Source organism: Gallus gallus, chromosome 12 (assembly GCF_016699485.2).
Source record: "Gallus gallus isolate bGalGal1 chromosome 12, bGalGal1.mat.broiler.GRCg7b, whole genome shotgun sequence".
Taxonomy (NCBI): domain Eukaryota; kingdom Metazoa; phylum Chordata; class Aves; order Galliformes; family Phasianidae; genus Gallus; species Gallus gallus.
In genome coordinates, this window is record NC_052543.1 from 14,102,682 (window position 1) to 14,119,212 (window position 16,531).

Genomic DNA, 16,531 nt, shown 5'->3' on the forward strand with positions numbered 1-16,531 from the left:
CACCAAGGTGGCTGAGGCCACTGGAGCGGCTCTCCCCGGAGCAGATGCCTGAGGGCTGCAGGAGCCCTTCCATCTCCTTCAAGGATTTTAGCAAGGTGAACTCTTGCTGTTCCAGAGCTGGCTAAAAGCCATCAGTCATTTTGCACTGGCCATTAAGCAGCCTGCAGGCAACCAGCACGGATCCAAAGCTGTCTCATATGTTTGTTTTGCTGGGGGGGAAAACAGGTAGGGAAAGGAAATGCTGGCACAACCCATGCCTCAATTCCTTACACAAATATCATCTCACATCCTTCCTTTCTGGCTTATAAATTTCATTGCATGTACTCTCCAGGTCTCAGCATTGTCCCAGACAGTGACAAAGCAGCATCCCTCCGCCACTCAGCTCGAGGGCAGAAACAACCACGTCCACACTGGTGAGTTCAGGGCACTGGAGGAGGGCAGAAACCTGCAGCCAGAAGCAGAGGGAGCAGTAATGGGCCATGCTCTGAGCTGTGCCTCCGCAGCACGGGGGAAATCACTTTCAGGAACAACAAAGAGTACGTACATTTTGTACCGTGTTAAAGAGGGAAAATAACAGCAAGGAGAAGAAAGCCTGGGTTGTGAGGGATGTTCCAGCAGAGGTGATTAATGGTGTTGAAAGAAACCCCAACTGTTATTTCAAATTTCTTTCCAGTTAGCCACAAAGTTACTCCCTCTTCTTTTCCTTTTGTTTTTATTTATATTCTCCCTTTTACCTGTGTTTGATTTAGAGTTAAGTTTGCTGATTTGTATTACGACCGCAAAAATACAGGATCTGCATACTGTATGCATGTGGGTTTAAAGCATTGCCTTTGATGGCTCATTAGCTGCATGTGGCTACATGCAACACTGCTTGGCTGAGATATATTGCCCAGCATTTAATTCCAGAATAATTTCAAAGGCATTAAATTGAGTGCTTGCCCTTTTCACCATGGTATTTAAATGGTACTTTGTATGCCAAGCTGAAAAAAAAAGGAAGCAGAGAAAACACAGATGCAGTACTGTTGGAGCATATAGTGAACTTTGTTTAAATGTTAAACATTTATTAGATTTTTTTTTTTTTAACCAGATAGTGTTAAACCACTTGTTACTTCAATTAACTTCCTTTGCTACAAGGGAAAAAAGGAGGGGGTTTTTACTAACAAGCACTGCTCAGAACTACTGAACAGCATCTTGTTTGTTCAGGGAGACTTAAAGACAAGAATGGTTTCAGGCTGGAGAGAAGGAAAAGGAAGGAAAAACAATCCACGTGCACGTTTCTGTGCTGACTGAATAGACTCAGCCAGACAAAGCTTCTTCTTTACAGTAGAAGGGATATCAAGACCCAGAACGAGCTGAAGATCCCAAGCCTCGTGGCTTGGCAGACGTGGCCACATCTGCCCCAATACATGCAGGCAGAGCCAGGGTGAGCACTCAGCTGGCAGCCCCATAGAGAAGGGCCGGGTTGGGGACCTGTCCCATGCTCAACAACAGTCCTAAGTCAGGCTGCACCCTCAGTCCACACTAATCTACAGACCCTGTGTTTTCTCATTTTCCCTCCACTTGCCTCAACCCCTGCAGTTCCAGAAATGACTTCAGGTGAAACACGAGAAATTTCACCGTATTGATTTTTAAGGTCAATCTTTCAGTTTTGAAATGAAAGAAACCCCAAAGCACTGCGTTTCTTGAACTTCCAGCAATGGGTCACACTGGCACAGTTAAACGTGCAGTCACAGCAGCCCAATGCTTTGTCCTCATGCCTCATCTCTTTGTCAGCATCCCTGCACGACCAACACTTTGACATCTCAACATTGGCATGGAAACATCGTTACAGTGATTTATAAACAGCACAGCTGCTTTCACCACTTTATTTTACGTGTGGTTACAGTCAGGATGAATGCCCAAACACCAGAGCTGGTGGGTCATGCGGAGCCTGAAGGACAGTGGGCATCACATCAGTCCAGATACATCCAGGAGTCACATTAACCTCTTGAATTCCAAGATCATTTAAATCTGCTAACAAAATTTCGTTAACAGAGAGACCAAACTTCTTCCCATGCCTGAAAGCACACTCATGCAGACACCAATCCTTTCCATTTCTGCCCTGCACCAAAGGAAGTGCAAAAAGCAAATCTGCACACGACTTTGGCTCTCTGCTCTGTCAGCAGGGGAGCAAGTGCTGGGGCAGAGAGGTTGCCCCAACTGCTGAATTCTGTTGTGTCTGCTATTAATTGCGAACTTTGTTACCTGTAACCAGTGTATATCATTGGTTCTATCAGCCATTTAGTAACTAATGAGAACTTTCCTCTATTAAACCATTTTATCATGTACAAAGGTTGGAAAAGAGACCTTACTTTGCTTGACTTGTCACAAAGGTGCAGAACTGAGGCTGATTCTAAAAGGATGGAGCTATCCAGTTATGATTTAAATGTAACATACACCCAGCTGTAAGCATACCTTCAGTGCCTTGTCAACGGTATTTCCTACTTTCATCCAGTCATGGGATGTTTCAACACAAGGGCCCTGCAGAGTTTTCCCCAAGATCTATTTCATACGCTTAAGTAAAGCTTCAGCTTCAAATAAGCAGGGTTTAAAGTCCTGCTTTTACACGATTTCATGGCATGTTGAAGCACCAAGGACTAGGGTTTGGGACAAGTGATTTACTGACATGGGGTTATCCAGAGGTTTAATTTGTCATGCATCTCCCACACACAATTTGTTTCCTTCTTCTCTTTCTTAAGAGGCACTGTGCTGCACACCACCAGCAGTCAACGCAGTGAAAGAGCCTCCCCTTGCACAGCAGCAATTCATTTTTCTCAGCTTCCCTCCAGCTAGATATCAATGATTCCCTAGGATCTGCAAAACCTTTAAGAGCCTGTCAGAAATACGGGAGCCTCCTTTTTCCTGCTGCTCAGTTCAACACAGCCTCTGCACTTACATTACCCAGCTTTGTGCATCAATCTCATTCCTTCCACGTTTATAAAATATGAGGTGTCAGTGTTTTAATCCCATGATCTGCCAGCCATAGTCCCATTCATCTGCCAGGATGGAGGCAGCCCTGCTGAGAGCAGGCTGAAAGTTACGCCTGATCCATCAATGCCTTTACTTTTGGAAGCCGGATTATTCCAGTGCCTAAAGACAAGGTCCTGTCCCATGCCTTGCACCAGTCACCACAGCTGCAGTTGGATTTTGTCATAGCAGCATGCAGGGAGACAGTCAGTTCTGACATTGCCTTGCTTTCTCTATCTCACACCTGCAGGTTGGAGATTTGCATCATGATGACCCCACCCATGAAGAAAACCATCAAACATTCTCTACATTGGTACTTGTACAAGGCTTTTATCACACACATCAGTCATTAGGCAGCGATGTTCTCAAGGAGTTAAGGCTCCCTAAAACAGACCTATTTCTCAAGGTTAATACTGGCTCTCTGGAGTGACCAACTGCTCCAGTCCCTGCTCTTAACTCTGCTCATGCAGAGGCTCCCAGCTCTCTCTGCAATTCATTTAAGTCATTGAAAGACTGGAAATTCACAGAAAACACCTGCCAGTAGAAATGACTACTTATTTATTTTACAAAGATATGCCAACTGCTGGGACAAACCATCACATCACAAGTACACAGTTGCACGTGGTAAAAAAGAACCCTAAAAGAGATTAATTAATGAAGCTAATCTAAAACAGATAAAGTTGGCTAAACCAGGCATAATTTCCTCTACAAACTGCTTGATTTTGATGCGACAAACTCTATTATAGTGTTTTTCATTGGGTTTGTGCATTACCCTTCTGTGTCCTTCTCCAAAAAACACCAAAAATCTCCAAAGTAACCCCCATAGAGCAGCCCAAGAGGTTCTGGTGAGGACCTCTGTGGCAATATTCATGCGAAGGAGAGAATAAGAGTGTACTTATTGAATTTAGTAAGGGCCTTCAAAACACACAGATGGGATTAGTACTCATATCCTGACACCTGAACGCACGCATCTTCCTCCATTAACCTGCAGACGTAATTTAACCACGCGTTCAATGAGTCCCAGAAGTAAACGGTGGACACTCACAGACAAGATTGCCATATCACAACACGTGCAGGCAGATGCCCATGACCAAACCTGAGATAACATATCTACAGAACCCTCCATCTGCAACAGTTATGATTGTATTACAGTAATACCTTAAAATCCCTACTGAGATACAGAACTGTCAGCTACCATAAAGCCACAGAAGCAGAACTGTCTGAAGGCTACATCCCTTGGGTGCTGGGCATGATTACCTCCACGTGCTGCTATCCCCTGGGTGCACCAGTTACCTGGGGTTGCCTTTGTTGCTTGCCTTGTGTGCCCAACAGACCATTGTACAGAGAGAGAGAGAGGCCGTGAAATTGTTTCCACACTTCTTATTACAGAGACTTTGCATCCATCTGCACCTTATATCCTATGGCCCTCTGCCACAGATCTGTGATAAGCAGAGAAGTATCTCTCCCTTACAGTTTAACATCTTTAACGTGAAATAGAGATATAATACAGTCCACCTCAGTTCCAAATCCAGCCAGAACATTTTTCTTTTAAAAGCAGTCCAGTAATTCTAAGATTTTTCCTTGGGGCAGCGAAAATATGAAATAGAGCAGTCTCCAATTTTAAAGCAGACTTTGTTCTAGGTTTGGGGGTATTTTACTGAGTGGTGTGCCCCCAGTGGAGACTAATAAAAGGGGAACTCAATTTTCTGTCACAATGAAGATGACCAATAAAATTTTAAATGTGGACAATACCCACACAGCTCTATAAAACCCAAGCGGATTCATAAAGCTCCCTTTAAAAGCCTAGGGACCCTCACAGAATGCATTCTATAGGAGTATAAATTCCCCCACTTTACTGTAGAAGAGATACGCTGCCCATCACAATACACTCCTCGGTGTTGTCTGAATTACCCTCCTGAAAGGTTAGGGATCGCTCTTTGGTACCAGGGGGCTGCTGGGCAATAGCAAGCTGCCAGCAGCATGGGATGTCTTCAGAGCAGAACGAAACACATCAAGAGAACACAGGCTGCTGATTAAATTAAAGCAAATGTGACTCTGCATTACACAGCAGCCTGCAGGGTTCATCTGAAGTCACAAACCTCTTGGAGAAGAGATTGGATCGCTGCCCCCCAGTCTAAACAGAAAAGACAAATACAGAAGTGGGGGATAAAGTGCTGTTTAGAGGCAAAGTCAATGTGATGACCGCTTGCAGATGTCACGAGTCCTGTGTATCCTTTCTGAGGTTGAATCTGAATATCCATTCTGAATGTGAATGGGTGCAATTCTTCCAACCCAATTGGACAGAAACGGAGAGAAGCCAGAATGGAGCAGGCAGAGGGGCGGCAAGGTAGCAAGTGGTTTGGGGAGGTTCAGACATCCCCAAATGGCAAAACTCAACATGGATGGAGCTTGCTTGTCTGCAGCAAGACAAGGCTACCCCACAGAGTCCACCAGAAACCAGCCTGGCACCAAATCAAAAGGGAGGTGTTGCAGAACAAGAGGGGGGGGAGGTCACTACAGGCTGGTACCTTCATAAGAGGATGCTGGGAACCAAAATTAAGGTGGCAGAATAGCAATCAAACATTTGACAAAACTTTTACAGCTGCATGGAAACCAAAGCAGAGATATTCAGGAAGGACCACCTTTAGCCTTGGAAGGGAAGGAAAGGTTGGTGGCTGGGAGGTATTTGTTAGGTTCTGCTCCTTTGCAGCAAGGAGAAGGATGCAGGTGGACTTGTGGTTGGTGCAGCCAAGGGTCAGATGCTGATACTGAAGTGCTCTCAGCTCTGGAGCAGCAACACCAGACTACAGTGAAGGGTCTGTTCTGATGGTACCTACACAGCAGAGCAGATTTATTGCCTGTGTGCTTAGAGACAAGGAGCCAAAATGCCTTTAAGCACTGATAAGAAATTTGTGAGGCATGCCAAGGAGGAGGGAAAAAAAAAAAAAAGCAGCACACGCTTTGGTTCTGCCTTGAAAAGCAGAAATTCTCCCCAGATCGGCAAAGAAAGGTCTCTGGGAACATTTGAATTAGAACCTGAGGATTTGATTAAGCAAAGCACTTTAACATACTTAAAAATCTTTGCTGCATTAAGGCCCAAATCAAGCAAGGTACAGATGTAAGGTAATTAGAGAAAGAGGATTAGAGGGTCAGATTCTCTCTTCATTACAGAAAAAGGATGCACAGAGTTTACCATTTTGCAGGGCACACAGAAAATAGAGGCCATTGGCCTGGGCAACCCAAGGATTTTTCTTCCTAATTTCCCTCCCCCATGCTGATTGGAGCTGTCATGTTGAACGCTTGGATGCCTGCACCAGGCAGAGCTGTGTTTGCTTCATAGCAGTCTTCACTGCAGCGTAAATATTAGAGGACTATCCTATGATAGCAATCATATATACTAAGAAAACCACATTTACCTATTTTTTAAATGTAGAGACATCAAATGTAGATGCCTTTCTGAAAGCCCACTGGACAACAAGACATGCACGCTCTCCATTTTTGCCTGCTGAAATGACTGAAGCCTTGCTATGCACACAGTTGGTGCTGTGTTTCACCTCAAAATGACTCAGATGCAGTCCTTGCAATACTGGAATAAGACTGCATCATTGGCAGGATGCTGATTCACTTCAAGTGGCTAATGATGGCCTGAAGAATAACGAAATCCAGGAACATATGAAATCCTTATCTTTTTGCATTAGGCAATCAAGAACTGTAACTCCTTAATTGCACTCTTACCTACTTTTTTTCCTTTAATGTCATCTTTTCCTGTCAGGAAAGATAAAATATATCTGAATTTGGGGATTTATGCTTTAAGTCACTACTGGACTGTTCTTGTTCACTTCTTTTACATCTCCAGGCATTGAATTTTCAACACAGAGAATGGTTTGGAAGAAAAGTTAAAAGGTAATGATGAAAAAATATTCAAGAACATGTGCAAGAGCACGGCTGCATTAGAAATAGGTTCACGGAGGAAAGCTTAGACAGCATAGGGCACAAGAAACACATCCAAAAATCACATGTCCAGATAGGTAAGAATGCAGTGAGCACACAGCCTGTTGAACACCTGGTCATGCTGCTGGCCACGGACACGAGGTGGCAGGAACATGCTGCACCCGGTTGGTATAAGGGCTCCCCTGGAAATAACGTGTGTCAGACGTGTGCAGACTACAATTGCAAGCCCAGCCTCATTACTGCTGAAGAGACGCCAGCACCCAGGTCATTCAACACACTACATTGACACTAAACAGTCTTAAATCCAGGATGCAGCAAGTGTTCGCAAGCAGCAGTGTCTACTGATAAAAGATCCTGATAAAAGAAAGATACAGACCAGCCCTTTGTCATAAGTACTTGTGTGTTGTTAGGAGGCAAGGAAAATAAAATACCAGGAAAAGTTTGCCCATGGCTTAAAAACTGAAGATAAAACATTTGCTGTTGCACTAGGACTGCTGTAGAGTACCATAAAGAAAAATCCCACTAAGAATTCAAAATATGCCTTCCAAATAGAACAGAAAACAAAGATCCAAGTCCGATGTGAAGCTTTCACAAGGAGTATTTGCAAGCAAAGGAAAAAAAAAAAAAAGGAAACCCTCTGAACTGGAAACATAGGCCCTGAGAAGGAATCATCCCCTGAGAAGCTCTATTGGTTATAGCTCTCATGAAGTCCTTACAATTTCCCACTCAACGTATGAATGCAAATGGGTCTGGAGGGTGCTTTCACAAAGAGCATCCCACCCGCCCGAGCGATGCCGCCCTACATGGTGACGTGTGTGTGCCGCTCTGCCTGGGGAAGGCTGGCATTGTGCTGGAACAAGGATTCTCAGCATGGGCTTCGTGAGTAGCGCTGAGGAGCTGGGTCATTCCTTTGCTGCTGAGGACAAAGTCCTCTTGGTAAAGCGCAGCTGAGACGGAGAAAGTTTCAATCAAAGCATGGGAAAGAAGAGCTTTGCTGTGCAAGAGGCTGGGACGTGTTGAATAGAGGAGGCAAGGGGAATAACGGATGGCTAAACCAGCAGAAACAAGAGTATGAATTCAGCTTCTGCAGACGCAGTGTTTCACCAGTGAGATAAGGCTGAAGGACTGCATTTTAACTGGTTTGGTCCCCGACCAAAGAGCTATAAATCTAAAGCCCCAGCCAACGTGAAATAAGTTTGCGTTTCCCGGTTTATTGAGCCTCTCGCTAGAAAAATGAAAACACCAGGAGAGACCCAGGCACCCAAGCAGAACTCCTTGCGATAATGAATGCAGTGTTCAGCACAGAGGATTGGTTGCCAAGGAAGGTTATCAAAACCAACGGATGAAGACAGTTTTAAAGACACATCTGGACACTGTTACAACAAGAGCTGTTTGAAGCACGTGGGGATAAAGTTTTAATGAAATATTCGTAGTGGGACAAACTTGCTTGGCTTAGTCAGATGAGAAAAGGCAAGAGCTCCTTATCTGCGAGAACAGTTCATCACCAAAGCCAAAACCCCACCTAAGAAATGCCAGGGTATAAAGGTGCTGGCAGGGACCGTCTGCTGCTGTTGCAATCACGTTTCTCTGGCATCAGAGAGAAAAAAAATTAAATTTCCATTTATTTAAGAAGTGTTTATCCAACCTGAGGGGTTGGCTCTTCCTCAGAAAATGGGCTAGCACCAAGGAAGTGCTAGTGCTCATACATCAAGGGGAATGGATTTTGTGGAATGAGGAGAGGTCTTAGCAGAAAAGCAAGGTGAAAGAAACTACTGAACAACAACAAAAGTAATCAATGCACAACAGCTCTTTGTGACCCCAAGCAGTCTCCAGAAGGCCCAAAGTACTCAATCTGGCAGCCAGAAGCAAAGCTATCTGCAGGTGACTCATGGACATGAGAAAATTTCTCGTTTTATCCATGTACATATGGTATATAATGCATGCAGGCCAGTGCATGAGCAGAGCTTTTTGTCTGACCCAAGCAAGACCTGCAGCTTCCATTGGCAGCAGCCAGACCAAATTCACCACGGAATCACAGAATATCATCAAGTCCAACCCCTGGCTCCACACAGCACCACCCAGAATTCAAACCCTTTATCTCCTTTATCTGAGAGCACTGCCCAAACACCTCTCGAACTCCAGCAGCTTGGGGCCATGACCACTGCCCCAGGGAGTCTGCTCTGTGCCCACTGTCCTTCAGTGCAGAACCTTTCCCTAACTCCCACCCCTGCCAAACAAAGCCAGACCTTCTCCGGGCTTTCCCACAAGTACTCACAGCTTGAGACTCTGGGCATGGTCAAGATAGACTTGAATCTAAAAGACAGACTGAGCCTCCCACTGCACATTGTGTATATATGTATATACACATTTTTTTGAATGAGCACTTGGGAAATCATTGCTGTTGGCTGAATGCAGTTATAAATCACATATCACTATTTTTCCACAGGGAACCACTGTAAATCCAAGCCCTGTTTTAGAGGCGAGTAGTAGTGCAGCACTCCACGCCATACAAAAAGACCATGGATCCCAGCACACCTACGAACTTCAGAGCTAAATTTACGTTCCTGGGGAACGTTTTTCACTGAGGACTGCTAGATATCCAGCTGCCCCTTTCGTGGGTGTCCTGGGACACAGGGTGCACAAGTACAGCAGGCAGCTGGCTCTTCAGGGGAAATGCTGGAGGACATTTCTCATTAAGGAAACGTTCCTGTAAATAAAGGAGACTACTGTATATCATCTCCCACCCGAGGCAGATGCTCTAACACAAGCCTGGGAGGCAGGGCTGCTCAGGCTCAGAATGAGAGTTAAGTCCTCGAAAGGGATCTGGAAAATGCCACAGCTGACAGCACAGGGGAGACAGGGGAAGCTGATTTAAAATCACATAAAGAGAGGCTGCATGTGGACAACAACGCACGGGCAGAAGGAAGTGAGGGGTGCAGGTATTCAGTCTTCACCACCAAATACTGCTTTGCCTCTCAAATGTGTGCCTGCTCTGAAGAAAGTCTAGCTCAAGTTATGCCATCAGTTTGCTCAGAGTCCCATTTATTGCACATTTATTCAACGTAACCATCTTTTTCCTCCTCTTCAGAGTACCGTTCCCCTTCCACAGGTAGATCTCCTGGCTGAAAAGTGACCTGGGTAGGCTCAGCTGGAGTTATCTGGTCTTAAAAGGAGAACATTATCTTATTAAAATCACCAGAAGTTTATCCCTGTGGCTTTCAATAATCAGTCTAGAAAGATACTTTAGGCCTTAATGTTACCCTCCTTAATTCTGTTGAGCAGCATTCTTGCTTTGCAATTGAAATCTTTCTTCCACACAGGAGCAGCAGAGCCAGAGACGAATCCCTCCTAACTTCAGCCACATAAATTCAAGGCACTTAGGTAAAATCACAACCTATGCTCCCCCGCCAGCCAGGCAGCATAGAGAGAAGTCTTGACTATAGATTTTCAAAGACAACAAAATCCCACCATGGAAACACCTCTTTCTGCCCTTGCTTGTAGAAGATGCTGGAAGCTTATGGTTGCATTACTGTAACACATAATAAAACACTCAAACCACTATTTCCACATCTACTGAAGTTCAGCACACACTCAGTTGCTTTGTTAATCTGAAGCCCTAAAAAACAGAAATATAAATCACTTCAGCTGCAAAATCCCTCCCAAAGGCCAACTGACTCCATTTTATTCCAGAAGAACAGTTTGTACAAATCTAATTAGATAATTTACAAGTTTTACAGCAAAGCACTGAATCATCTGTACAACAAACTCAGAACAGTGTTAGCAAGAAAGTCACAGAAGCTTTTGATTAAGGAGAACTAAATCACAGTATCACGAAACAAATTTCTTGCTTGGAATACAGACCAGAATTACTCAATAATTTCTCTAAGATGACAAGTGAAATTCGTCAGACCTCAACCACCAAGACTTGCCATGCAGATACAAGGTATTAACAACTCAAAAAGTCAGAGAAGTGCTGGGAACAGATACCCACAAAGCACTAGTGGTAGCATACAAACCAGAAAGCCACACAATGCCAAGCAGACGTATGATACACAAGAGACACAAAAGCAAAGCACACAAGAAGAGAAAGAAGAGCAAAGACCCAATGCCACATTTCAGGCTGCGATTGCTTCATGAGTGTTAGGAGGTCTGTCTGGACAGAGATGACCATTTCAAAAAGGCCAAGCACTCCAGTTTTCCCATATTTCCCTTCTAACTACTCCATAATCAGTGTTACTCAATCCTTGGCGTTATTGAAACATACATGAGCCTAGGAAACACAGTTCTAATAAAAGTTAACTTTCTTCCTGCAGATGGGGTGGGAAGGGAGGAAACTCCATTCTTAGATGCTTCAGTTGCCCAAAGATTTAATAGCTTCCACTTGCAACTCAATGACTGCCTAAGCATTAAAAAAGAAAAGAAAAGAAAAGAATTTGAGTAGGACCAGAGTTGTTTCCAGAGTAAGAATCTAAATACATGGTTGTTGTGGGTGCTCCCTTTTCGAAGAAGAGATTTCCATAGCTGTGTTTTGTCACCTCTCCAAGATATTTGCTTCTCTTAGGACAGAGGATCAGCAAAGCAGATGGTGGTGTCTCCCTACGGGGGTTAAAGCATTCCTTTGGAGCAGGGAGCGCAGCTCAGCTCAGAGTCACCCTGGCCAACCTTCTCCAAAGAGAAGGGAGTAAAGATGTGTCCTGCAAACCCCACTCTACATAGCCACACCGGTGCTTTGCTTCCCTGCTCTGCTCCAGACTGTCTCAGCCACACTGCTTTCTGCATCTGAACCAGTAAACTTTTTTTCCTCTCTGCTTTCTATTTTTATTGTCACTCTTAGGTCACTCTTCTAAAATTGAACACACACCATTTATTTCCTGCAGTACCTACAGCATTAGTTAGTAGTTATTACAAGTAGCAGAGAAAAAAAAACAACACCTAACCTATGTGGAAAGCTCAGGTATGACCTTCTGTTTATTCGCTCTCCGTAGGAAATAACTAAAAATAAAACTGTGAGGAATCTGCAGCAAGGCAATGCTTGACATGAGTAAATTTAGGTAATTCACTGCCACCAAGTGTTTTGAAGTTTTGTTCTTCTAGGATTTTTTTTGTATGTGCGTGTTAATGTTTAAAACAGAATCAAGCACAGATTAGCGATAAAATACACCAAAGACAGCAATGGAAGCAGGTTAGGAATACACACTCAGATTTTGTTTTATCGCAACCCTTCAGCTTCTTGCAGTTGTCTGCACATATTCCCTAGCACAGCAGTCTATAGCCTCAAATATTAAGGTATCAAAACTCATCCTACAACCAGTTCTTCCTCCAGTTTGGCGATCTGCAACATCCATTTGCCCTGTTTCCTGTGCATGCATCCCTACTGCATGTGATCAGCCCCATCAGGCTGGCAAACCCCTCCCCACAGAGAGACACCTACACTGCATGGGACAAATCCAGACATTTTATTCTGCTTAATAATATGTAGAAGTCAACACTTAGTTGGTATTTCTATTGACACACAGTTGCTTTTGTTCCCACCAGCAAGAAGGAAGAAGAGACCGCTTCCCATACTTTGAAAGGCACTAAGAAAGGACAGGCATTAAAAATAACTGTGTAACAGTTTCTAGCAGATACATATCTGATAGCAAACAAATCACATCACCAGAACTGCTAAAAATCTGGTTTTTCCCCACCATGTAAGCATGCAGATGCAGAGCAACAATCAACGTGCATTGGGTACAGCAACAAGATGCTTCCTACCAGCACAATTTCCCACAAATTGAACACAGAGGGTTCAATCCCAACGTTACGTCATTCTTAAGCCTCCGAGACAAACGAGGGCAAATTTCACCTTAGAAGAGCACAGGCTTTCTTCAGTCTAATCATAGGTTATACAGAGGTAAACACATACTGTAGATACCCCGCATTCACTTAATATCACGGCAAAGACAGTCACTATGTCTCAGCTGTGAAGATTTTAGAGTTGTGTACTCTCAGATAGCTCACAAATATCCTGTCCTTATTTCGTTCAGACTGGTGTAAAAAGCTGGGTGGTTTCACTGCTGCTTTCCCTACCATGCCACAGTAAAATACCTGTTCCACATCCTTAGTGTTTTCAGCACTAACAAAGCAATTCAGTTACTCTTCTGTTCAGCACATAGCATGAATTTTCTATCAGATTTCAGTGAATATTACCTTGATTCCTGGGGACATCAGCTGTGCTCCACAGGTAAAAAGAGGGCATGTTAGGCTCCTATGCACATTAGCTAAAAGAAGTAGACCTTCCACTTTATGCAAAAATGTAACGTGTAGCAGCTAATACACAGCATACTATTCTGCTTAGATACTTTCCCAGACCTGCTTCTTCCAGTGCTAGGAGCACTTGAAATTACAGTGAGAGCTGTACGTTCTATCAGAGCCAAACTCCAAATAAGATCAAGTCCTATTCCTGACAGAGCTGGAACGGGAGGCAAGGGTCAGTAAGATTCACTCAGGGATTTCATATAACATAATAGGCATAAAACAACATAGTTCTGGCTGATAAAAATCTTGCTACAAGGTCATACAGCAAAGAGCAATAGATTCTGATCACTGTAGAGGAGATAGATGTTTCTGCAGGAGCCTGTGAAATTCAGTCATGCACAAAGTGTATCAGATTGGCTGAATTGTTAGGATGAGCATCCACGACAAAGTGACTCAGATTTTACCTCAAAAGTGAAGTTTTGAAGTAAACACAGCAGAAGTTTTTCCACTTTTGGGAGAGCAGATGAATGAAAAACAAAATGTATTAGGTGAAAACTTGGGGTGCAACATTCCAACAGAAATAATATTTAAGTTTTCTACAACTGCTACGAACATCATAATTCTGAAAATGAAAGTAGGAAAGAAGCCAACTGCCAAAGAACACCACAAAGGATGGTGAAAGCCTCCATTACACAAACTCATAAAACTCAACTTGCACTTGGTCGTAATTGTCAGCCATACTCCTTTATGTTTGTCAAATATAGTCTGGATTTTACTGCAGTTCTCAAGTTTCTGTCAAGCTTTGTACAAAACTTGAACCTCAAATGTAATGAAAGAAGGTTGAAAGAAGAGATCTGGCAACAACCTTTCAGGTTTTATTCAAGTAGTGCTTTAATTATAGAGGAAAGCAGACCTGGACATCTGTCAGCACTTTAATATAGTGTCTTCCAGTGCAAACACACCATTTAACTCCTTCAAATCAAATGGAAAGGTTTATTTTGTAGTATCACTCAAAAGAATTAATATAATTGCTTTGGCTGGGCACTGATATCAAATAACAGATTAATCAGAAATTAAATCTAATTTGAAATAATGTAAGATCAATCATCTCTTCAAATTTTTACTTCAAGCAGAGAAATTGAAATCTTTAACAGCTTTTCTATCTTCCTAACTGCCTTTCTTCCTTCTGTCTCCACGAAACTTTTTCCACACAGCCCACTTGTCCTTTTTAACCACTTTGATATTAGTATCTTGCAGATTTTTAGTATGTAGTAGAACATTTTTATTCAAGCTGGAGCCATTGGCTTAACCCTGTATGTGCTGCCTTGCACAAGACTAGCTCTGTTAAGTTATGGAAAGAGGCCATACAATTTTATAGAGGTTAGGAGAAAGCTTTCCAAAGTCATTATTTACTGAACATTGGAGAAAGTCACATGCCCACTGAGGAATAAGTGAGGATGGAAAAGAGCTTGCAGTCAGTACCATTTCTTTTCCCATACTCAAACACAAAAACAGTTATTTGCCATATCACGGAAAACAAGAAACTACATTTCACTCAGAAAAATCTGTGTGAGCAGAAATACTCTTCTATACGGCAGTGTTGGCATCTTGATCCATCTCAGCAGTGTCCGCTCTTGGTGATTTGACTGAGTCTTGATTGGTTCTGTAAGCAATCTAATCTATTTTATTTTCCTCCTTAAACTGCATTTCTTCTGAAGATATTTCCATGCACTCTTGTTGTCCATCCTCAAAAGGGCCTTCCAATTCTTCAGTGAACTTTGCATCTCAGCAGGCATATCTTCAGTCTTATACACGCCCTTCCTATCTCCCATATATCTGGCCAGATGTCATGTGTGTGAGGAGAGCTGTGCCTTCGTTATTTCCTTTTTAATTGTTTCTTTTCCATACAGTGAATGCCTTGGTCTTCTGATTCATTTCCCTCTCTCCTCGGGGATTTTTTGTCGTAATCTGATTTTTGCAAGCAAAAGAAAATTTGTAGGCAAATTCCCAGTGGAACTAATTTTCATCGCCTTTAGCACTTGTGTAATTGATTGCAGCTCTCGTTCGATCACTTTAATGAGGGCATAGGGAGCTCTTTGTCAGTAGATGGGTTAGGAGATCCTCAGGTTTCTTGATTATGCGCTCTGTGAGGAGGACTGTGCAAATGAGCAACGGAATCCTTCCTGCTCATCTAATAATGCCCAGGATATTCAGATGAGTTTCGCCTCTTTCAGCACTCGTTCCTATAGGTTTCAGATAAGCCAGCCTGTATAGTTGGCAAGCACAGAGAGGACAGCACCCCTGAGCTGTGCAATCACACACCCCCACTCTACTGCTGGAAAAGCAGCCATGATCCTCTGGGCATTGCCCCAGATCATATTCTTGGTGCAAAAGCAATGGCCTCACCAAGGAGGCCTTTCCCTGCCTGGCAGAACTGAGCTCCTTCACACCCAGCTGTCATCCAGCTGTCCAATCCTTGCTTTCTTCCCACTGCACAGGAGCCGTGATAATGGAAGATGCGGGGAAGAAAGCCCGTTCTCACCACCTGGCAGGCTCAGATGATACCGTTTCCATGGTTATTTCACACCTTAGTTTCTGTATGAAACGTGCCATGTTTTCTCTCATTGACACCTCAGGGGGACATCCCAGCCAGTAACTCTGCCTCCAACTTTCAGTTACCAAAAGCAGTTACACAAAGTCTCTGCCACTTTTGTCTTCATAATGCAGGCCACTGCTTGACTGACCATCTAATCTGAGGGATGCAATGGCTCCTAACTTTTCCCTAACAGATTTAGGGCACTTCCAAACCAGTAAGCGATGCAGGTGATACACTCAAAGCATTATATGGTTGCCATCACCAGGCTCTGAAATACAGCGTACAAAAAGCTGCACGTAGCACCCATCTTCTGCAAAACCTTTCTTCCTTAAGGGCACATACCATCCCTGAGTGGCCCTTACAGCACTACGGTCAGGGAAGAAAGTGAAACAGAAAAAAAAAAATCGATGGAAAAGGGCTTGTTCCGAGCAAAAAGAAAATAAGGCTCAACTCTGGATTAAAAACTCTGAGGACCCTGCCCTCTAATGGATGATATGCATCCTTTTGTGATTTATTGGAAACATAAATTACAGAACATTTGAGATGCATCCATTTGTTATTCATTGCACGTGATTCAGTCTATGACAAATGATTTCAGTTTCCAATGCACAAAGTCAATAACAACTTGTGTTATATACTTATAATCAGGGAAAAAAAAGATAGTTTTCTACATGCTTGATCTTTTCTTGAAGGAAAAAAAATCTCCAAGTCCCTCTGTGCAGCCCTATCCCTAGCCTAATC

At 43.3% G+C, this 16,531-nt stretch overlaps 1 long non-coding RNA gene across 34 annotated transcripts in view; it reads right to left on the reverse strand.

The window, feature by feature from the left end:
- LOC101751855 overlaps positions 1–16,531 on the reverse strand; it is a 73,282-nt gene that overhangs the window by 52,467 nt on the left and 4,284 nt on the right. Inside the window, exon 1 of one of the 34 annotated variants that reach the window (XR_006931323.1) lies at positions 9,233–9,279. The exons of 32 other annotated variants lie outside the window; for them this stretch is intronic. This is a non-coding gene — a long non-coding RNA (uncharacterized LOC101751855). Of the gene's footprint in view, positions 1–9,232; positions 9,280–16,531 lie in introns of those variants that run through there. One more of the 34 variants, XR_006931314.1, reaches the window with a different exon arrangement.